Raw genomic sequence first — 24,768 nt, forward strand, 5'->3', positions numbered from 1 at the left:
TTCCCATTTCAGTTCTCACCTCTCTGTGACTCGTCTGGTTGTCAAGGAGCATGAAGCGTACCAGTAATCCACCTTAAACTCCAGCTGACATCAGTTGAGCTCTGATAGCCCTCAGTGCTCATCTTCCTCAACCCTCCACCTGTCTTACAAAGTGAATTAGCTGTTTGTTCGCGTGGTGACAGTTTGTTGTGGCAAGTAAAAAGTTTCCCCGCAAAATGTAGATACAAAAATCTGTCATATATCTTTACAAAAAACATACCAGTTCCACATTTATCTCATGATAAAAGTAATTAATAATTAACTATATCCAGCAAAAGTCTGCTTTTACATACAGAATTAAACAAACATACACAGACATTTCTTTCACTGAACTCATGGGTGCATGCAACACACAAGAAGTGCATGTGTGCATACTTTTTTGGAGTTTAATTACCTGTGTTAGGTGCAATTGTGTCAGATGTTTGGGGATTAGAGCTACAGTCAAATGTGATTATTGAGGTGTTTCTCCACTGGTTTTTCAGGGTGAAGGATTCTCGAGGGTCCACTCCACTCCAACAGGGAAACCCAACTCCTGGTGCTTAGCCTCCCTTGGGACAAAGTACAAAGATTTCTACCTACTAATTGTGTTTATTGAAAAAAATATCACAATATTGAAAACTGGCTCTTTGTGGTTGTGTGTGACCAGTCAGTGTGGTTCTTTATAGTCTTTTTTGTCTCCAGTGGTAATGAGTAAAGATTGTATAGCTTTGCGGCCACTGTTGTTAACTAAATAGAAATAACTTTAGCATTACTAGATTGAGGTAGAAAAACTAGCTGTAATAAACCAAATGTAGTTGAATTTGTTCTTTTTTGTTCTTTATCTCGCTGTCTCTGCCTCTTTCTTCCCATTGTCATACCATCAGTTTTGTTGTTGATACACTCTAAAATTTGTCTTGGGCATAGCAAGGCTCTGTTTTTTTTGAGGAACACATTCGCAAATGACAATGAAATTTACTGGAAAAAAGACTTTAGCTTAAGTCAAGACCAAACATTTTTTAACTTTCTGACTTAGTGAAATTGTTATTGTTCCAATGTTTCTTTGCTGTAGAAAAAGATGAATATGGTAATATGGAAAAAGTAAAAGAAAAAACAAATGCAGATGAAATTATAATGACTTTCACTGACATTGATTTAGCAGGGGACCTCAGTTCTCACGAAAGTGGGGTTGGTCATTTGTTATGGAATTTAAAATTTTAAATGTACATATTTCCATGGGATTAGAACTACATAAGATTGCTGCAACTCTCTTATTACCAAGTATAATGAGTCTTAGTATAGAACTAACAGCAGTAAGTTTTCAGTGGCACTTATGCACTCAACTTACAGTCCAATGCTGTCACTTAGCAATAGATGCTGTATAGGACATTCAGAGGACGGAAACAGACTGAGGGACGCACTTAATAAAAGACACAGCAAGTAATGACCTATACACGCAGCCAAAGTTTCCCAGGAGCATCTGTTCTGAGAGCAAATCACATACTGAGGTCAATAGGAAGAGAGACTCACACACTCTTACAGGCACACAAATGGATCATATTCATATACATTCACTTTCAAAGCCTTAACCCTTACAGTAGCCATCATAATTGCATGTGTTACCTAAACCCTAACAGACACCCTGGCCTGAATTCTGATCTTTTAACCTCTACCCCTTGGGAAATCATTTTGCTAATGAGGTTGGGGAAACCACCCTTGCATGCAATCACTTCTCTTGGTTTTCTATTGTAGTGGGGTCACTGTGACTCCACAAGGACGGGCCCTCTCTCTCTTCTACTCTGTCTGTCCCTCCCTCTTTCTCTCTTCACTTTCTCACTTCCTATACTTTTCTCTCCCTCGCACACAAACACACACACACACACACACACACACACACACACACACACACACACAAAGAACCCCACTACAGTTTTGTGCAGAGCATCAATTACTCCTCCTATCAGCCTACCTCTCAGCTTCGACTCTGGCCTCATAGATTTATTGGCTGATGGTTTGGTGGTGTTGAGCCACTGACAGTTGGAAAAGAGAAGAGATCTGCTGCCTCTAAAGGGATTTTCTGGACTTCACCATCGCTATGAGATGTGAGGCTATGAGAACTCAGCCCATGTTTGTCCAGCGCCCACTTCTGGCAAGGCAGCAATAGACAAGGAGGGCAGTACTTGGGCCCAGATCTGATGAAGAGAAATACATCTGAGAGATGTGACAGAGACAGATTAATCAGGATGCTAGGACTGTGTTAGCCTTGCCCAAATATGGATTTTAGGATCTAAAGCTATGATTTTTGCATGCAGCCTCAGTCTCCAGATGTGAAAATGTTTGTAGAATTCAATGGATCCAGGACCAAAACAGAGACAAATGTACGCTAGTACAATTAAGGCAAGGCAAACAAAAAAGTCAGATTTATGAGGTCTTATTGCCCTATGAGACAGGACTAAGCATCACTGATTCATACATGCACACACAAAAACACAGATACACACCTACTGTATTTATTTCTAGAATGTTTAGCAGACTCTCCCTTGAAGAAAAATCCAACTGGAAGGCCAGAAGAGCAGTAATGAGTTTTCTGTTTTCTTTGTTTTTGGCCAACAGCTGAATTGTGATCAGAGTGAGTGTGCTACCAAGGCACAGAGCGGTGAGAAGGAACTTTCTAACTGTATGCAGAGGGCAAGGCTTCAAAGACAAACCCACAGAACTCGGCTTCAACACTGTTAATTAGGTTAGGCTATTTTATGTGAAAACAAAGCAGAGTAATTCAATCAGAAATTTAATATGTTTTAGAATGAGACTGCAATCAGCGAATTCATATTACTATAGTAATTTTCCTCCATTTGTAACGGCTAAGCATTGTTGATTTTGCTGATAATGAAAGTGTAACAACCGTATTGTTTTATATGCTCCCCTGTGGTTCTCTGTTATTGCATTTACTTCACTCGGTGTGTGTTTGAGTGCATATTTGTGCATGACTGCTGTCTGTTCTTCTATCTGTTTCTATGGGTACCTATGGGTCTATCTTCCCCGTCCAACAAATTTGATGCTCCCCATTTACTAATGCCTGTGTCTGTGTTGCAGCCTAGCAGACAAATACTGGGGCCCCATGTGAAGAGGCTGTAAGACTCAGAGAGACCTTGTTCCACAGCTCTGCAGCATGTAAATTGTAGCCCCTCAATCAATGTCTAACTGTGCCTTTTTCCAACTCCATGCCCAACCATTAGGGCCAGTGAGTTATTTTTGCATGTAAACAGCAGGTTATAGCTGCAGCCGAGCCCTCCATCAGCTTCATGAGGCTGACGTTTCAGCTCTCACTGATTATAATGAAGCTACTTAATTGAGTTAACTACTGCTGAGTGCTAAGGGCTGCTACTAAAAACAAGAGGGGTTAGATATTGTAGCCTTAGGTCTGTGAGCATAGGTGAAGTGCTTTGTGTAAAGCTCAGTTGGAAAGATCAATCCTATAACCTAAGCCTGTGACACAGGCCTCAGTCACTGAAGACCATGGTGTAGTAAAAAGCAGCTTAATCGCTGTATGATGCAATCACAAATCGCTTAGTTAAGATCACAGGGTAAATTGACAGGGTAAATTCAGCCCATGCACCCAGCTTGCAGCTACGATTGGTCAGTCAGACCAGTGACCCATGATGTCAGCTCATCAACAAAAACGCAGCAGAACTTTGTCTGTCTATCTTTTTCTTTGGACTTTACCACTAAAGCCGCCGGCCTCCGAAGCTGTGTCCCAGTGCGGTCTGCTTGGAGCAGACATGCTCTAAGGCAGCGACGCAAGTTCCCTGCAAACCAGCTCAGTTAGCCAGCGGCTATGACATAAAGTCTAACATAACAAAAGTAAGGACGGCTTAACTCTGAGGAGAACAGACAGACCAGGTCCTCCACCACAATTCTTCCCCACCTGGCCAGTCCACAATGGACATGCCAGCTAACAATTAACACAGAAAAGTACTTCTCTTCCTATACAGACTGGTAACATATCTGTGCGTTATAGAGCTTCACGCTTAACAATTCAATTCAATTTGCTATGCTATGTTACTTAGAACAGGACTAAGAAGAGGACTGTTTAGCTTTTGATCAATGTACATGTACTGATGTGTTTTGCACAGAGGTTATAGTTGTGATCATTTGATGTGAAGTTATTGTGTAACAGTAGTTCTCAGCCAATGCTAAATTATTGTCAGTAACAAAGACCATATACATATACTTCAATTTGGCCTTAAACACAGCCAGACATGGCAGGGAGAAGCTTTAAAGCTACCAATATAATATTATTTAATATAACTATTGATGCCATTTAAATCCTTATTCCCAACAAAGTGGTAATGAACCAATAGAACACAACCTGTCACAGAGTCATCCAGGTGGTACAACATCAGGTCAAAATTAAGGTCAAGATTATTTCATTTGGACTTGACAAACCAGTCAGGGACAAACAGCCACTTCTGTACCTTCTGTAATGCTGAAGAGCAGGGAGCGGGCCAACAAGAGCTCATAACATGTGAGCACCCACAGATCAGTTGTCCCAATGGACCTTGAGAACGACACACAAAGCAAACAGGTGAATAGAATGGGTGTCAACTTGTGTTATAACTACACAAATCTGCTGCACAGATGCACTGAACAAAGTGCATAGGCCCAAAGGTGTTTGAAATGAAGTTGCATACTGCAGAAGGATGATAGAGTGCCAGCCAGCCGTTTTGCATAACCCAAGGTATAACATTGTGTTGCGCTGTTGTCGAGGCAGTGAGTGCAAGCGTCTCACTTTACCCTCTGAAGCCCACAGAGCTCATTAGAGGGTAAACCTGCATGAAATGAAGTTAAGGTTGCGCATTTTCACCTTACCTCCACCAGCACAGGTGTGACCCTGTTGCTCTACTGCTCCTTGACTCACTATGCGTGGACACCAGGTAAGGGAGTGACAGCAATTTTGTGATTTTTGGTGGGTCCGTCCTGACTGGCTCCGCTGGGGTCAGTGGGTAAATGCCAGTTAGAGGGCTCCGCTGACTGTGAAAAGTCAAGTTACGTCAATCTTATTTATACACGTATCATTTATTCTTTTAGACCCTTTGTGCTTGTAGAACTGCTTTTCAAGGCATTACATTTCTTCTCTCAGGTTTTATTAAACCTTGGGGGACATAAAATATTGATTTGTTTTTATGCTACAACTCTAACCATGTTACTTATGCACATGTATACACCGATATCTGCTCCACCACACAACATGATTCACGCGAGGGTTCTGTGGTTAAAAACATTGCATTCAATTACTGTTTGAACGTTTGTCATGACAACAGCCTAGAGTTACTCAATAACAGACATTTAATCGTCATGCACATTCCTGTGTAAGGAGTGAAATTTAATGCTGGGGTGGCTGCAAGAGAATTATATCACAAAACAATCATGACTTTATCGAACCTCTTGTTCTATTGATCTACATGCACAATAATTGTATGTAAGCAAACTTTGCATCTACCAGCAGTTATGTTATTCACCAGGCTCATATGTGAATTATTGAACAAGTAGCTCTACAAAATTCAGCCAAATTCAACAATAATAATGCTATTACATCTAACACATACAGACTATGTCCACAGTGGCCAGAGAGGGTTGCCTTAACAAGAAAACCGGAGGTCTTACTGCTCTACAACTTGAAGAGCAGTGACGGTTTACTTGAGTGCATTTTTGAGGTCATACTAATGTTAAATGTTGAATCAATCCTTGAAGAAGATGGAGGGATAGAGGGCAGACACATTAACTAAGAGAAAGAGATCAAGAGACAAAACGACAAGTGAAAATAAGAAGGACCAGCAAAGCCAGCAGCAAAGTCAACACTGCCATTACAGTGACGATTAGATCAGCAGGAGGGGTGAACCAGGGAGCAGATACACTAAACACCTCAGAACACAGTTCTCAACACAGATGACCTTTGTGAGTTAAACACTAATGTCGCCGGGACTCAGTACTCACATGACCCTGCAAAACAAACACCGAGACCAATAACATAATGATCAGTAATACAGGTGTAAATAAGAGGTTAGCAGAAGTAACATATTATAATGATACATTAAGTATGATAGGTGACATGGTAACAGTGGCATCCAGATAATAGTGAGTCTGCATTATAAGATATATTGCAAGATAACAAGGGATTATAAATTACCTAAAGTTTTACATCAATTTATTCGCTGCATTAGTATTTTAAATTTGATTAAATATATAAGTGATTTGGCCTTTTGAATACAGCACCTTCTTGTGTAAGCCAGTGAACTGCATGGAAGCAAAACACTTTCAGAGTTCAAATACACCTACTGTATGAGAATATATCATGCATCATAATGTAGTAATGTACTTTACATGTACTCCAACAAGTTCATATTTCACTTTTTTCAGTTTGAGTTAGTTAACGAGTTACGATTTAACATACAAAACCAATTACCAGTTTATAATATTTTAAATATGGTTATAGATTTAACCACTCAGCAGTATACAGAATAATTTAAATGATCTCCTGTGCAACCAGCCACAATGCTGCGCACATGTTAATGCTTTACTAACATAACAGAGGGGCCATCCTGCTTCATAGTAAGTACTTATACTTTTGATTGTTTTAAGTGCATTTTGCTCTCAATGATTTTGTACTTTTACTCAAGCAACACAGAACACAGAATTTTGATTATTATTGAGTATTTTTGTATTTTTGTGTCACTACATTTACTTAAGTGCTCCTTCTGCTAATGATCATGATATTAGTGAAACTGCTTGAGACCATGTCGTGTGTTGCTGTTTCAATAATGAGTCCCTCCTTTAATCTGCATGAAATGTCTAAATAAATCAAAGCACTTAATATTGTTTATCTTCATTGTGGTGTCAGATTACAGACCTCGTATCACGCCTGTAGACTGAGGAACATTAACACAATCAGATACTATCCGTTGAAAGAAGAGGCTCAATGTCAAATACAACATGTCAGAATATGTTTTGAGGTTGATGACTTCCAGGTGTGACCCAGTTCTTGTGAAAACAAATCAAATTTAAACACAAGTTTGACAAACACGTCTTTGAACAAAACAATATGCTTCACTTAAAATGCACTCACAGTTTGCTTTCAGATGTAATTCCAAAACAGCACGACCACCTGTACAACGCTGGATGTTCTATTTCCAACAATGCCTCAGCTGATTTCCACAGCTACAGCTGAAATGTCCAGCTGGAACAAATTCCAGTGTCAGTGTCCAATGTCAGTGCTCATGTCGCTCGAAACAACGTAAAACAAAACACAGAGCTTTTGTTAACACACACACCCACACACAAATCCACAGTGTTTAACCTCCTATAGTGACTGCCCAAGTTCACTGACCTCCCAGTCTTGCCGTTTTTGCAGTTCCACACATCATGGTTGTGAAATCGTGAACAGCAGTAAGAGAGAGTAAGAGTAGATCTGAAAGTGACAGATGAGTGTGACTCTCGCCCAAAGTCTCAGCATTGATGTGGGGTTAGAGACAAACAGTCAATCATTCTTTGCGGTGGCTCCACTTGTAGGCATCTCTCAGCCAATGAGGGATGAAAGAGAGACAGATCTTCAGACTTCACCTCAAGGTTCATGTTTAGAGGGAGAAACAACATCTCAGGTGGGGGAAGAAATTCTTCTTTGTGAAGCCGAAAAATGCGTAGTGTTGAAAAAATAGATGGAAAAACCTAGGAAGACGTTAGATAAAGCTTGTACTGTGTTTTAAGATGCTGAAATCTTCTCCAGGGGGCGGTTGTAATATTGCTCAGTCTTCCATTAGGTGTATGTATATATGTGTATCTGTATCACGCACTGGGGTGCAATAATTTCCCTAATCAAGGAAGGATTCTCTGAGGAAGAGACTGTAATATAGCCAATTACTCTGCCTTCCACCATTAACTATGACTGGAATTAGTTTGGGAGGTAGAGGTAGGTTAAGTCCTTTGTTGAAATGCAGAACTGCAGAATACAGAACACATTGCAGTGTGCCCTTCTTCACTTTAATGTATTGTTTGACATTGAGGGAAACATGATTATTCACTTTTTGTTTTACAGACAGATGCATCAATATCACTCTTGTGTCTGAACACTAAATATGAAGTTACAGCCAGGAGCTTAGCTTAGCATAAAGACTGGAAACAGGTTTCCAAGCAACCAGCATACTCAAGGAAGTCCTTCCTCCGGGCTAAGAAAAAGTCTTGCATTTAAACCTTTAAGCTCACATCTTGTCATTTACAATCACATTTGTGATTAAACAAGCATCAGAGGTTCTGGTAGTTCGGCCAGGCTAGCTGCTGCTAGCCCCAGTCTTTAAGCTAATGTAACCAGCCCCGAGTTGTAACGTTACTGCACGGACCTGACTCGAACTGGCGACCTCAGATATAGGAGGCAAACGCTCTGACAAGGAGGCTAATGCGGCATTCAGACCAACCGTGAATTTTCTCCTTGCGACGATTTACTCGCATGAGGACATTCGCTGCAAGTGTTCACAATAATAACAATAACAATAATACAATAACGTGAATAAACACATCTCGCTATTATTACAGCTGTATGAACCCAAAATAAACATTTTGCTGTGATTAAATAGCAATAAATGGATTAAACTGATGCTGAAATAACTACAACATGATGCAGATTTGTTAAACATATGAATTTGCTTTGCCAGGTCTGTCAGCAAGACAGCAGGACAACAACTTCTGAAATGTTTGTTTTCTGAATGGAGTTTGGATTGATCAGGCCTTTTCTATGTCTCTCCCTGTCGCTCCCTCTGCCTCTCTCCCATCCCCCACTCTCAGGCTGAGCAACCCGCTCTGTACTTACAAATCCTCATGTGGATCCTTTTTTCCCCCATGTTATCTGTTTATTAGGCTCTACACAGGGTGGGATTTGTAAAAAAACAGAGGAGGGGGGGTGTTTTGTATTTTTTTGTCATGAAAATGTCCCGTAGCTGTGACTTCGGACATGTTCACTGGTGTAACAGGAACACTGCACTGCTTGTCATCATAGAAACAGATCATCATATTTTGATGTTTATTGCACCTTCAGTATTATCGGCTGCCTTCTCTTCAACACACAGCTCCGCTGCTCACCAGAGCAAAGTGTTGATAAGCTATTATTTGCGATGTGTAACCAATCAGAGTGCTGTGGGCGGGACATTGAGCAAATAAATAAGTAAATAAATAAATCAGCAAACCTAGAGAGAGAGGGGGTTTTGGGGTGCAGCAACCAGGTCAAGATGTAGAAGGGTGTGCGTTGCCTAAAAGGTTTGTGAACCACTGCACTAGGCGATCCGTACTGTGCCCGAGCACGTTTAACCCCCAAAGTTATGTGAGTGCCCGGGCATAGTACACTTAACCGTGCCCGGGCACACTTGAAGAGGTGAGCCTGGCACGGTTAAGCTGGACTCCAGCACGGTACGCATCTAGCACGGAATCCTTGACACAAACTCCACTGTGCCGTGAGAGAGAGAGTTTTTTTCCAGAAGAGTGCAGTGTTTCCCACAGAATGACAGTCGATATTGACTTCCTGCTATGCAGCGTGCTTACCTCGACAACCCACCTGTGATTTGTTTTTAAGGTGGGTCTCCGACATTGACAGTTGTTTTCATGAGAGAGAGCCACAAACAAATCAATGTATGTGAAACACCACCTGAGTGCTCCGGCTCCGATTGTTAGATAGCGGTCAAAGCGCTTCACAGTGAAGTAGAGGGGGGGAATCACCTCAACCACCACCAATGTGTAGCACCCACGTGGGTGATGCACGGAAGCCATTTAGCGCCAGAACGCTCACCACACATCAGCTTGAGGCAGAGAGAGAGGAAAACATCGAGCCAATTACTACGGGGGATGATTAGATGGCCAGATGGTGAAAGCCAGGTTGGGAATTTTGCCATGACCAGGGAACCCCCTACTCTTTGCGACTAGTGCCATGGGATCTTTAATGACCACTGTGTAACGTCTCATCGGAAGGACAGCCTCTCCCACAGCACAGCGTCCTCATCACTGCACTGGGAACTTATTATTAGGACCAGAGGGACTGCCACCTACTGGCCCACCAACACCTCTTCCAGCAGCAACTTAGTTTTCCAAGGAGGTCTCCCATCTAGGTACTGGCCAAGCCCAAACCTGCTTAGCTTCTGTCAATCGGTCGAAGTAGTAGGGTTTACATTGGTATGGCTGCCGGCCATGATTGTAAATGCTTATTATAATGCACCATTTATAAGGAATCATACTCAAAATGTTATATTATTTTCTTTCCCTTCTCTTCTGTCTGCATCCCTTCTTTCTTTTCTTCTTAGCTTATGAGCTTATTTTCCACACAACAATTCAGGTTTAAAAACTAATTCAGGGAACCTTTAGTCATTACTTAAATATATACACTGCTAAAAAAATAAAGGGAACACTAAAATAACACATCCTAGATCTGAATGAATGAAATAATCTCATTAAATACTCCTTTACATAGTTGAATGCGCTGACAAAAATTCCCACAAAAATTATCAATGGAAATCAAATTTATCAACCCATGGAGGTCTGGATTTGGAGTCACACTCAAAATCAAAGTGGAAAACAGGCCAATCCAACTTTGATGTAATGTCCTTCAAACAAGTCAAAATTAGGCTCAGTATCTCCTCCCAGACCTGGACTAAAGCATCCAGCAACTCCTGGACAGTCTGTGGTGCAACGTGGCGTTGGTGGATGGAGCGAGACATGATGTGCCAGATGTGCTCAATTGGATTCAGGTCTGGGTAACGGGCGAGCCAGTCCATAGCATCAATACCTTCCTCTTGCAGGAACTGCTGACACACTCCAGCCACATGAGGTCTAGCATTGTCTTGCATTAGGAGGAACCCAGGGCCAACCGCACCAGCATATGGTCTCATAAGGGGTCTAAGGATCTCATCTCGGTACCTAATGGCAGTCAGGCTACCTCTGGCGAGCACATGGAGGGCTGTGCGGCCCCCCAAAGAAATGCCACCCCACACCATTACTGACCCACTGCCAAACCAGTCATGCTGGAGGATGTTGCAGGCAGCAGAACGTTTTCCACGGCGTCTCCAGACTCTGTCACGTCTGTCACATGTGCTCAGTGTGAACCTGCTTTCATCTGTGATGAGTACAGGGCGCCAGTGGTGAATTTGCCAATCTTGGTGTTCTCTGGCAAATGCCAAATGTCCTGCACGGTAAGCACAACCCCCACCTGTGGACGTCGGGCCTCATACCACCCTCATAGAGTCTGTTTCTGACCGTTTCAACAGACACATGCACATTTGTGGCCTGCTGGAGGTCATTTTGCAGGGCTCTGGCAGTGCTCCTCCTTGCACAAAGGCGGAGGTAGTGGTCCTGCTGCTGGGTTGTTGCCCTCCTACGGCCTCCTCCACGTCTCCTGATGTACTGGCCTGTCTCCTGGTAGTGCCTCCATGCTCTGGACACTACGCTGACAGACACAGCAAACCTTCTTGCCACAGCTCGCATTGATGTGCCATCCTGGATGAGCTGCACTACCTGAGCCACTTGTGAGACTCCGTCTCATGCTACCACTAGAGTGAAAGCACCGCCAGCATTCAAAAGTGACCAAAACATCAGCCAGGAAACATAGGAACTGAGAAGTGGTCTGTGGTCACCACCTGCAGAACCACTCCTTTATTGGGGGTGTCTTGCTAATTCCCTATAATTTCCACCTGTTGTCTATTCCATTTGCACAACAGCATGTGAAATTGATTTTTAATCAGTGTTGCTTCCTAAGTGGACAGTTTGATTTCACAGGAGTGTGACTGACTTGGAGTTACATTGTGTTGTTTAAGTGTTCCCTTTATTTTTTTGAGCAGTGTATATTGTTGTGAAATGAAAAATCAAGTTCTGAGATACTGTTAGACTTTTTACTTGTAATTGTTATTTTATTGAGTTTGGCTGACACACAAATTATGCCTATTGATTGAATATACTATCATGACTTGTCAGAGTTTAACATTTTCAGTTCATCAAAAAATAATTTAATTTTAAGTTCTGTTAATGTAAAATACAATTTGATGACGTGTAAACGGCCCACAGTTTCCCTGTCCTGCATGTGCAGGCATGTTCAAGGCCAGACGAGTGACCACAGGGCCACAGCTGAAACTTACTGAAGCGTAATGTGGTGAATAGTAAGAAATTTTATGCTTAATTACACATATTTGCATTTGCTCAGGATTCTTTTGGTGATAGCCTACTGTAACCGAATAAAATCTGGAAGTCCCAAATTGGTGCCCAAATTTGAGCAGTGTTGATAGTAGGCTACAGTCTGTGTGCCGAGGTAAAGTTAGCTAGTAGCTGTAACCTGTCACTGATTGAGTAGGCTTAAATGCAGGAGTAATAAGTGGCCAGGTAGCCACGGAAAACGTCTTGGCAAGTTAACTTAATATGGGATTACCCATTAGCCACCACTCCAGTTAGCATGTAGGCTAGCTACGTTTATAAACTACAAGTAGCTACGTTAGCCAGTTAGCTAGACATGATTAGACTATGATTCAGATGAGAAGAAATACTAAAGATTACTCGCTAACACACAACTTAACTCTTTCAACTTAATTGTTAAGTTCATGTCACTTAGAAATGTTTTATTGTGGCCAAAAAGCTTCTCCAACTTAAATACTTGCATTTACATTGACAATTATTAAGTTACTTACAAATGCATGTGGCCTAAAAGGTAATTCACCATACTCAAAACATTGCTTTGAATTAATGTAATTCTACCGGCAGTTTTAACTTAAAAATTCTAGTGGAAAATGTTAACATATTTTTTTTGTTGACCCATTGTTTTATTTTTTAGAGTGCATCTTAATACATCATAGTTGCAGAATGCACCATATTGGTGAACACATTCTTACGGGATATGTTTGCACTAATTACATAATTACTTTGTACATCACATGTCACATTATCATCAAAATTCCTGTGTGTGAGAACCATTTGAAATAATAAAAACATTCACTAACTAACAAGCCAGTAATGTGTTCTTTCTTTGTGGAAAAAGTACCTCACATATTTTTTTGTTTTTAGCCTCTTTAGTGATTGTAAGGTTGCTCCTGTTGACCTGATTCAACCATTTTTTCCTCCTCTCCATGTCAGCTGGGAAACCATACATTCATACTCTTTTTTCTGACCGACTGCAGCATCTCCACTCAGCACAGTAAACCATGCTGTAGACTATTGTAAGACAGTATGCATGCACAAACCACTTAACATGCTATTTTCTGATTTTATTGTTAATTTACTGTTTCACCCTGCATGCTTCATCAGAATAGACCAGTGTTTCATATTTTATTATTTTACAGCTAGGTGAAGTTTTCCATGGGAAAGATGCTCGTTAGAGAGTTTTCTTATCAGACTGTCCTTGATAGGCCTTCATCTCAGGACAGCTGGTCCCTACTCCCTTCCTCTCCTGGATGGCTGCGTAATACCCTTACAGTATAAAGTCACCTGCTTCTTCACTGGCTCTTTGTCTTACACTCTGCAGACTGTTTTGCACTCTGTAAGTTTGTCTGACCCTTTGCAAAGAATAAAACCCTTAAAAGACGTCTGGATTGGAATCTTTATTTCAGAATACTCACTAAAGCACAAATTTCCATTACACGTGTTTTCAAGAGGAACACACTTTCCAATGTAAGGTTAGCCAAAAAATGTCAACAAGCAGGGATGTGCACAGGGGGGTTGCTCTGGTTGCCCGGGCAACTGCCCGTTTGCCTTTCCTGACTCAAGTTGCCCTTCCGACTCGTCCTTCCGAGAAAAAAAAATAATATAAAAAAATAATCGCGATCGCAAAGCCTCATTCACTTCCATTCGGGCACCGAAAGTGAAAGTCAGTAGGGGAAGGGCAAACTCTGTTTAAGTGGCTGCACTGCTGCAGCGCTGCCTGCACGTCAGTCGATTCTGTTCCCTACCGGAATTCCTGTTTCCTTCCTTTATGCAATCATACTACAACAAATCATGCGTAGTTTTGCCCAGTTACCATATGTGATACGTACCAACAGAAGTGAATACGAGCTAGAAGCGCAACTGAATGTACGGGAAGCCAAAAGGTTAAAAAAGGATTGTATTTTTTCCGAAATCTAAGCGTTTTTTTATTTAATATTTTATTAGAAGCGAGTTTTCCCCATCTGTCAATTCAATCTAGATTATTTATTTTCAAATAAAAAAAAAAGGAAAAAAAAAAATAATGATTAAAAAAAACAATAAACAATAATATAAGGAACTCTTTTTTCATGACTCGAGTCATGTTTTTCTGTTTTGTTATTAATAGTAGTTTAGGTTATTGAGTGCTGTATTTAAGTGTTTTACTTTTTGTATATTTTTTAATAAAAAAATGTTTTTTCTCAGTCCTTCATATAGCCCATGTTTTTTTGTTTGTTTTCTTTTTGGGGGGGGGGGGGGGGGGGTGCCTTTTTTCAGGTCAGAGCAACTGCCCTTCAAAATTCCTGTGCACGTCCCTGTCAACAAGGTAGGTGATTGTAGCTGTTATTGTAAAAAATATTTGTTCTCCTTTTTAAGAAATAGTAATGTAACTACATACACATGTCAGAGTGCTGTACAAATTTTGTAAATCAATGCATTTATTGTATAAATTACCAAAAAACGCTTAAAATTGCAGTTTTGACGTTTGTCTCACTCATTTTCAATTGACCACCTAGGACTTCAAGGAACTATCTGCAGTCTCTATGAACCACGTGACAATCAAGCATTTTGGACCCCCGCTGACGCAACTCTCTCTTTAAAGGGCTCTGGTGGTTGCCAGGCGGTTAAGGGGAAACACATGCATTGTGGTCGTCCCCATTAAACTTTTTGAAATTGTCATCGTAGACCCTGTTAATTGCATCTTGTTACTCTGCTGTGAGATTTATCACACTGTCTATAGGCGTGGTAGTGACCAAAGAGATGGAGAGTTATTGGTGTTTCTCTCTCTCTCGCCTCAGCGCATGAGGGAGAATATCATTAGCATCTCTCCCTGTGTCAGACAGGGAGTCAAAACAGCATCTGCCTCTGTTCTGCTGGTATCACATCCTCTATCACTCATCCCTCAAGGCCCTCAATAGCATTGTGCCATTGGCTGACCTGACTGCCATTCATTAGGCCAATCACAAACGTAGAGGTCGTCTGTTTTATTTCAGCGGCGGAGCATGTGGGTCAAAGAGAGCCCTTTGTTACTAGGAGGCTGTAACTCATTTGCAGGGCACACAGATGTACAGATCTAAAGGCTTTTGATCACCTTCATGACTACATTGCTTGCAGCCTGGGAGCCTTTTGTTGAGAACAGAGAGATAGATTTAGGCCTGAAATCACTCAGTCGTTTGTTCCCATGTGGGAGTAGGAACACAGACATCTGGACCTGTATGAACAATAATAAAACTGCTCAGAGTTCAAATTTGGCCCTTAGTTTGTGAAATATCTAAAAGTGATGCCAATTCATATTTTTACTGTTCAAAAGCCCTGGTAAAAATTTTATGTGTTAAAAATTCTCTGAAGTGTCATGGCTTGAGAGCTTTTTTTGCCTCATGATGAGCTTTTTTTTCATAAGACGACCATAGACTGTATAGAACTGTATGTACCACATCAAATTTTGACTAGAAGCACCTCTGTTTGACAAGATTTAAGAAGTTTTTTTTCCTTCTGAGATTCATTTTCTAAATGTTTTAGTTTTTGAGTTAAAGATAAGAACTTGAGTTGTGACATATACTGTGCCTTGGCCTCATAAATGGAAAACAGTATTTTTGTTGTAAAATAAGTTGTTTTGCAGTTGTTTTGTCTACAGTAAGCCTATGGGGCAACAGCTGTGGCAAGGTGGCATCTTACATCACCTTGACAAATTGCCACCAACCATGGTCAACTCATTAAAATATCCTTTTATCACAAAATGTCCTTTCTTATGGTTGTTCTTTGCTGAAAAAGTGATTTGAGCATGTGTGCATTATAGCATTATAGGCAGCTTCAGATACATTGAGTTGAGAACTTTTTTAGTCCTCCTAGCTGTTAATTTGAGACCACATTCCGACTGTAACATATACTATATGTCCACCAAGAATTCAGCTATTCAAATACTGCACTCAGGAAATCACACTGCTGGGGTTTAACATATTCCGCAGCACAAATATGACAGAATGTGCCTACATACCACGTGACCTCCTGGAGATACAAACCTACCAAATTTAATGCTTTCATCATGTAAAAGTACACCAATGTTTTAACACAATATACAGCACAAGGGACAAGCAGATGCACATGCTGTAAGACAAGACAAAACATGATTGACTTACTCACCACTGTGTGTAAAGCTGGAGTAATAACTCCCAGTAACTCCCATCAAGATGTACAGTGCATGGCATTACTGGAACCCCAGAATAAAACTCAGGTAGTCAAATTCACTGCTAGTCCATGGTGAATAGTTGCACAAACACACTCTCATACATGCACAGCAAATTCACGGGTGCAGGAGGGAAGTCCAGTCTATGTGAGCTGGAGGGGTGGAAGAGATGAGTAGGTGAGGGGAGGTGAGGGTGGGTAGAAAATGCATGCGATTGTATGCTTGTGTCTGTATCTCTGATGCTCTGATTGGCACTGACTGCCTCTGTCTATGTGCCCAAATGGTCCTGGCATCCCACAAATACTCTCTTGGCAGCTCCCTCTTAGAAATGACAGCCTCATACTCTCACCTGTGACAGTGTACCCCCTAACAGGCAGAGAGTGACTCCTGTTTGTCAGCTATGAGCTATACTTTAAAGGTGCACCTGCAGCTCCGTGCTGATCGACCTCTGTGCTCCACCCTGCACTCCGGCTAATTGAAACAGATGGAGAATTTGAGGAGGGCAAGGAGGAGCCCTGAGGGCAGCGGTGATGAAAGGAGAAAAGAGGCACAGAGTATGTCGAGGCCATCAAGAGAGGACACATAGAGCACTCACCCACTTTTCCAGTGCATGTAAACAAACACTATTTACCAACTGAGGCTTCTTAATAAACAATCCTGAAGTTGTGACACATACAGCATAACACAGTGGAACATTTTGGGGGAAAAGAGAGCTCATCAAATTGTATCATCACATCTACTGAGCTAATTTGTATTTTTAATATAAGTTGTTTTGTGTGACAGAGCTGGCTACCAGAAGAAGAGAGACTGTAACAGAGGTACTGACTGTAACAGGAAGAGACAGAGCTGCACCTTCAAACCTATAAAACTCAAAGAGAAAAACACTTAGCAAACATTTCCCAAATATACCCTGAATTCAAATTTATATCAGACACACAGAAACTCCCCTATTTACTGTGAGAAATGCCAGAATGCCAAATCATTGCAGCAAAATATATTTCCTCAAGCCACAAACTGAGGACAACCAGTGGAAACTCAGACTAGACTGATACATAAATTAAATAATATTATAATATAATAGACACATATTATATAATAATATAGTATGATATAATCTTTGTTATTTTAGTAATCATTCCTTTATTTGTATTTTTTTATTTCACATTTGATACTGATTTTCTTCAGGGTTTTTGGAATTTTTTGTCCGTTAATACACACACATTTACTGTTTTATTTATTTATTTTAATTTTAATATATTATTTTTATTTTCTAACTAATCTCATTTGGCTCCTCTTTTTGGTGTCCTTCATTTAACAGTGACACTTAGATATAGCAGTAATGTAATGTTTTTTTTTTTTATCTCAGTGTTATTACCTAGTGTTATTTTATTATTATACTGTTTCCTTTATTGAAGTTACTTGAATACTGCAGACTTATGGGAAAATAACAGCTACACCTACCCTGCTCTCTTGACATTGTTGTATTGGTAGTTTAAGACTTTGATTTTTGTGTTTGTCTATGTTTAAGGATTTAGAGCTTGTTTCCAACAACTGTATGACATTATATACTAGTTTGTACATGTGTGTACCTGAACATCACATGCAATGTCTCAGTGGGCTTTCAGGCCTCAAACAGCAACAGTCACTGACCCATTTCAAGCCTTTTCCCATGTCAAGAAAAAATGGAAAGCAAGAACAAAAACTATTCGGACCAAAGGAAAAAATGAAATAAACTTTGGGAGAGGAAATTCTAGGGGTGCAATAGGAGATATAGTTGGAAAAACATAACATTTACTGTAAATACAAAATGCAACAATGCAGTCAAAACCCAAAAATAGGATTATAATAGTTCCAGTGCTAATGTAATAAATTGAAGTCCAATAAAAAAATCCAAGTAAACACAATGTATCTATGAGTGATGTAAGAGCATTGCTGAAAAAGAGTGCTAGTCATCCTGTACTGTACTGTGATTTTTTACAGTGTATGAAAAGACATTTGTTGGTAAAGATCATCCATTTTTAGAACCATCTAGAAACAAGGAAAGAGGCAAATACTTCAATGCTCATTCATTCATGTTTTCCTCTGTCCTACCTTAAGACATGGACCCCAAACAGCAGGAGGAGAAAACACAGCTGAGTCCCACCAACAAATTTACTTCAGAAGTACACAAGAACAGAATGATTCTGTCATGAAAAAGCAGGGCACACCAACCAGCACGAAGGAAGAGTCTGTATTTGTTCCTCTAAAAGTCTAGAAAGAACTTGATTCTCTTGCAGCTTTGTAGACAGACGCCTGGGAAAAATGTGCTCTCAAGCTGTCGACCCAACCACTCTGTCTGTTCCTCTGCATGTGTGTATGCGTGTGTGTGTGTAAGGTAGGTACGGCGGCCTCTCTGTGTTGTCCATGGTAAGGGGATCCTAGCTTGTGAAACAATACCTTGCTATTCAAACGGAGATGAACAGACTTAACTGAGTCACGCTGAGCCGATCTTAGCCAGGCTAGGACAGACCAGACAGAGGCTGGGGAAGGGGTGGGAGGGGGGACTGAATACCTCCTCTGTGAGAGAAGGAAGGCCAGCCTTTCAGCAACTGGCCCTTCATTAGCTATCAATGTGTGTTTGTGTGTGCGTGTGCATGTTTCATCATGAGGCAAGTTCAAAGGTTCTCCAGGGGAGTTAAAGGGGATGATCAGGGTGAGGGGGTTTGATGAAGAGGAAATGGGGCAGATAGAGTGAAGCGGATCACTTTTTACTTACATGTAAACTGTCCCTCTCTGCAGAGGTAATCCACACCCGCATTAATAATTGAGGAATGCTGTGTGTGTGTGTGTCCAAGAGGAATCCAGCCATTGTTTATCTGAACACTGTGCAGTAAATATCTGCACCCTGTATTTTTTTCTGCATTGAAAGTCAGCAAAATTCTGTTTCTCTGGTTGGCAATTTACCAGATCTGAATTAAGGAGATAAGGATTTACTTCTGAAAATTACCCGACTCAAGCTGTGGCACGACATCTTTATACACAGATATACACATAGACACGCACACACACGCACACATTCACATATGCTTGCTCATCGGTCCTAATATTCCTCTCACTCTCCCACCTGATAAGGGCAGCGCCTGTCACTCATGTCAATGAGATTTCTGGGTATTTAACAGTCTACGAGTCAATCCTCTTCAGCCTCAAATTGATCTCATCTCAATTGGAGCCAAAAAAGACAATTTACATATTCATGGTGAAAAGGAACAATGCTGACTAAATCTGACTAGGGTCACCTTCAACGAAAGCTGCTGCTGATTTCAGCTGAACAGTGTCAATCGCTGTCCAGATGTAGACAGAAAAAGGAAAAACAGAACAATGAAGTGGATCTCAATGATCGCTTTCTCCTACAGTGCTTGCAGCTGTATTATTTCCTCCCTCACCAGTGAAATATTCAGGAAAATGTGGCTCTAATTCAATCACTAAAGCAATATGCAGAACAATTATTACTAATATATCCTATTTAATTTCTATTTCTATCCTTATTTCCCCCCCTTAGTCTTTAATTCACTTTAAATTGAAGCACCACTTTCCACTCTCAATGGACCTCTTTGAACGTTTTTCTTGTGTGTGTGTGTGTGTGAGTGTGTGTTTATACTATCACAACTTTATACCCATGTGCAACTTCTTCCTTTTGTTAACTGTTAATTTTATTTAGTTTGATGGGGTTTTTTGTTGACAACGAGGACTTGATGTACCTATCCATCTGTTTCACCAGGGACCACATAAGACTTTGTTGTCAGCCAAGTAGATGCTGCATTGTCATCAAGGAAAGCATGGCACCAGCCTCTGTACCCAACAGAAAGGAAGATGTGTGTGTATTTCAGTCTTCATGCGTGTGTGTGTATGTGTGTGTATTAGGCTACAGTAGTCTCTGGCGATAGCAGCTATTGATCATTCTTGTTTGAAATTGTTGAACATCAGCATATTTAAACAGACAGGGGTTTTGTACATAAATAAAAGACAATTTATTTCAAGCATAGAAAAGTACTTAAAGGGCATCTTCAGGCTCACTGTGAAAACTGGTTATGAATTGTTGAATGAACATTAATGGCAATGCAGCAACAACAGAAACATCAAGGTATCAGTGAGCACTTTAACCCCAGCTGCTCCTGCTTAGCTTCGTAGTGGTGACATTCTGAAGAGATATGGGTCTGCTGAGTATTTGACAAAGTTAACAGTGAGTGGATTAGTAGCCAACTTCATTTTTGGGGCCATTGATAATTCTTCCTCTGCATCAGCTGTTTTTTTCTGCAAGGAGGAAAAAGCTGAGTTCAGTTTGTCAGTGTGAGGTAAAGTCAAAACTTAAGGTGCAACATTCACACCTGCGGGAGTTGTCTTACTCCAGCTGAAGCTCTGAGTCACTTCACAAAATGTGAAATAGCCAGCGCTTTTAAGATCAGATGAGACAAATGAGAAGCAGCTTCAGCACTGAGAGACAGACAGCGTAGAAAGACAGGGAATAGCTTTTATCGAGCGTGACACAGAGAAATGGGATCTGGGTTTGTGGGCACTGTGGTGGTAATTGATTCATGGATCTAGATCTGCTCGGCTAACCCCAGGAACACTGTTGCATGGGAGCTGATATGTAGTGTGATAGCTTAAATACCCATTTGACGTAGAGCAAGTTTAAGCTTTGTGAACAGTCACTCCTCAAACTGTTGTAGCTAATAGCTTGCCATGCTAATTCAGAGTCAAAACTGTAATTGGGCACTTTGTATTGCTATACTTGTTAATTCATTTACAGCCCTTCCCTGCTTCCTCACCAAATGAATCCCATGTGATTAAAGCAATCTAGCACTGGAAATGCTAACAAGGATGAAGAGCTCTACTGTACTCAACCAAAGTCAGCACAGAGACACTGAGCCTCATTATGAGGTCGAGCCTTTATTTTAACTCCCTGATTAGCATGTATAAGCAGAGAATAAGCAATTAATAAATGGTTCATAACACACAATCATCAATTTGAAAGTAAGGGACATTCTCATATGTTTATATGCATTTGTTAACAACTACAGCTCCTGTGAAGCATTACTGGTGTATAAGTTATAACAGCAGTTATAACCATATATGTGTACAGATTTATTTAAATGACAACTGAGAAAAATGCAAAATAATCTACTGAAAAAGTCCATAAGATGTGACAGAAAGCACAGGAGAAATTGAGTAGACCTTTTAAAGGTTCATGTTTAAAGTGAACATCATACTATTTCACAGATAAAGCAAGCAAAGCAGGATACCCAGAAGGCAACAAAACAGCAGAAAGCCAGCCAGTAAGGCCAAACAAAATCAAGACAAAATTAAAGTAAAAAGTGAAATAGTGTATTATTAAATATGATTATGGCACTGTGTTATCAACACAACCCTTTATACACCAGTAACGGAGGTTTCATGGGAACATTTATGATAAGCAAACATTACAAATATAATATTGTGTTATAAACAATTCACACATAATGTACAAAATGACTGATGTCTGAAGTATCGCCATCACCACCCCTGGTCTCTTGCCTTTCTATTTGTTTGCATATTACTGTCACCTTTATCAGATCTGCCGAGTACCCAGGACAAGCTGCAAAGGAAGCCACGTCTACCAACAGCTGATCAAGATAAACTCTCAAATGGGAAAATAATAATTAAGTCAGCTCATGCGTTTTGCATTCATTACTGTTCGTGGCTCCAAAGTCATTAGGAGTGATCTGGTCACATACTGTAACTGAGGAAAGCACTGAAGCTGCTAATGAAGGTCCTAACAATCTTGTTTACATCTTCGACTGTGAAATATGTTCTGTTTGCATTTATCAGTGTTTGACATCAGTTTGCTCTGGGTGATGAATGATAAATCTTATAAGTGAAAATATTTAAATATGGTTTTCCAAAGTGATATGAATGTGTACTTAAAAAAAAGCTTCTTTATTACTAATTTCTGTAGCATGACAACTACAGAAAAAAATTAATTGCCAACATAAAAACTGGAAGTCAGAATTGATTAAATCCAAACAGTGCTCTGTGTTACTCTTTTTAATCAATCACAAGAAGGTAGGGGAGGAGTACGGTGCAGTTTAGTGGGTTGGCTATGTCTGTTCCAATTACAAGTGATGACAATGCAAAATTCAAATTGGGAAATGAAAGAAATGACCATTTACTTTTGAAAGCAGCATTTGCATGAATATGGAAAGCTGGACGTGAGGAACTGGTCTTTGTGATTATTCACTCGTGGATTTTCATATAATAAATTCAGACAGAGTTGTTTACAATCAAAGCAGAGAGTTTTCTGTCCCTGAGGAGATGCTGAAACGAGGCACATCTCAAGGTGAGCTGAACATTGGATGGAGGAGCTGGGATGAGAAATCTCAACATCCGTACACATTTTTGGCATTTATCTCATGTAACACTCATCTGGATATTTCTAGCTTAGCTCTTCGCATTATCTCATAGCCCAACAAATGCAGCAGAAACTCCATTTTGAGTATATGTCATCTCACCCTGTGCAACCCTGTTCCTCACGAGTCATATCTCTCAGGCCCGTCTGTCCACATGACAAGAGCAGGGGTGAGGCAGGAGTCATCCGGAAAAAAAGAATAAATCACTTGTGGAAGCAGCTTTGCAGTATGGCAGCAGATGACAGCCGGAGGGGAGTTGGAGGATGGCAGCAGGCATGAGGACCACTCAGCCTGCCTTTCTTTATAATATTACCAGGCAGTTGTGGAGGAAATGGTTACAAGGGCAGGTCATTCTTACCACCAGTAGTCCATCATAAGAAAGCCACAGCCACACAGGGACACACGAAGTGGATCACAGGGGGTGTCGTGTTGATGGTGCTGTTTATATATCTGACTGTCAGTGTGTGTGTGTGATGGTGGAGCGAAGACAAAATGACAATAATGCTCATTTTGACTGTAATGTCTCTTCAGTGTTTTGTGCACAGGTGACGTGTAGTTCAAGAGAACATTTGCTCTATGTTTAGTACAATGAGAGCTCCAGTATGTGAGGCGAGAACGTCGACAAAAGCACATATTACCCCAGCAGGTCCTCAAACATTTATGAGTTCTTCAGCTCATGTTGCTCCACAGAGGCCTGTTAGATTTCATTGCATAATTCTGTGCTCTGTTCCAGCCTCTATTGTGCCAATGAACCTCTGTTTATTTGCCAGGATGTTTTCTATCACTGCTCCCTCAGCTCACAAGCCAGAATAACAATGCCTTTTCATCATTGAAAGGACTGGTTGATCCCTGCTCATGGAGCAGATTGTTGCAAAAATGTGCTCACACAACTGCCTTCAGCAAATACCTTAAGCTGTCTTCACAGTGTTTTGAATGTAAGATTTTTATTAAAACCAAATTAAACCCTGTTTTTATGCTTTTCCAATATCATACTGACAATATGCGTAATAACTGTTATTCATCACTATGAAGTGCTGTTTTTCTGTGAAGTCTAGACCACAGGATATGAAACACTTTTGGTTTTATTTTCACTTTGCCCTTATTCATCACTATATCTTCTCCCAGGAGCAACTTCAAACGTGTTGTGGTTTATGCTGCTCAAAATGCATTTGCATGACGACAAGATAATAGCAGGCACAATCATTTAGAGATGTTCTGCTGTCAGGGCAGTGCTAAATCAAAGTATGAAGAGCTGCCCATGGTTCTGAATTATCCACTGATTTATCCTCCAGCCTCTCTTTCTCTATCCTCTCCACCTTGTCTATCTATCTATCTATCTATCTATCTATCTATCTACTTCCTCTCAGTGGTCATCCATCAACTATAACCTTCTATAAGAGCCTTAGGCAATTTGCAAGTTACCACACAAGGTGAGAGAGAATAAGATGCCCATTACTTTTATTTTAATATTTACTTTAAGTAATTTTTATATTGTATATATTTTCTATTATTAATATTTTATTATTTATTAACACACACAAACACAACTTTTACTGTTTTATTTACTTATTTAATGAAATATATGAAATGAATTGTTCTTATGTAATTTATTTGTAGCTTTTGGCCATACTGTTGTTATACATTCATACTACATTCATGCCAATAAAGCTGATTTGAATTGAATTGAATTGAATTGAACATGAGAGATTTTCTTCACTGAGAAAAAAATGGCAGGAAAAGGCGGAGCTGTAAATGCTAGCATGAGGAAACTACATGAAGACATGAAAGACCAGCTGTACGAGGCATTAGAAATGTCATAAAGCTGAACTGCAATTTAACATGTGCTGAAGATACATATTAACCCTAAATGACCCTATTACTGTGGAAGTGTGTAGTGTAGCATAGCCTGGGAGATCGGATTTAACAGATATTGTCTGTGCAACTAATGGTAAGAATATGACT

At 40.4% G+C, this 24,768-nt stretch overlaps 1 protein-coding gene across 1 annotated transcript in view; it reads right to left on the reverse strand.

Moving 5' to 3' along the window:
• shank3a (SH3 and multiple ankyrin repeat domains 3a) overlaps positions 1-7,493 on the reverse strand; it is a 222,883-nt gene extending 215,390 nt beyond the window's left edge. Inside the window, 6 exon segments of the mRNA XM_038705701.1 lie at positions 434-587; positions 1,985-2,207; positions 4,491-4,573; positions 4,885-5,046; positions 7,139-7,249; positions 7,400-7,493. The gene's annotated coding sequence lies outside the window, so the exon portion shown is untranslated.
• Between the last annotated feature and the right edge of the window lie 17,275 nt (positions 7,494-24,768).

This window comes from Micropterus salmoides, unplaced genomic scaffold (assembly GCF_014851395.1).
Source record: "Micropterus salmoides isolate LMB-PRFRI ecotype aquatic unplaced genomic scaffold, ASM1485139v1 Ms_hic_scaffold_8, whole genome shotgun sequence".
NCBI classification, from domain to species: Eukaryota; Metazoa; Chordata; class Actinopteri; order Centrarchiformes; family Centrarchidae; genus Micropterus; species Micropterus salmoides.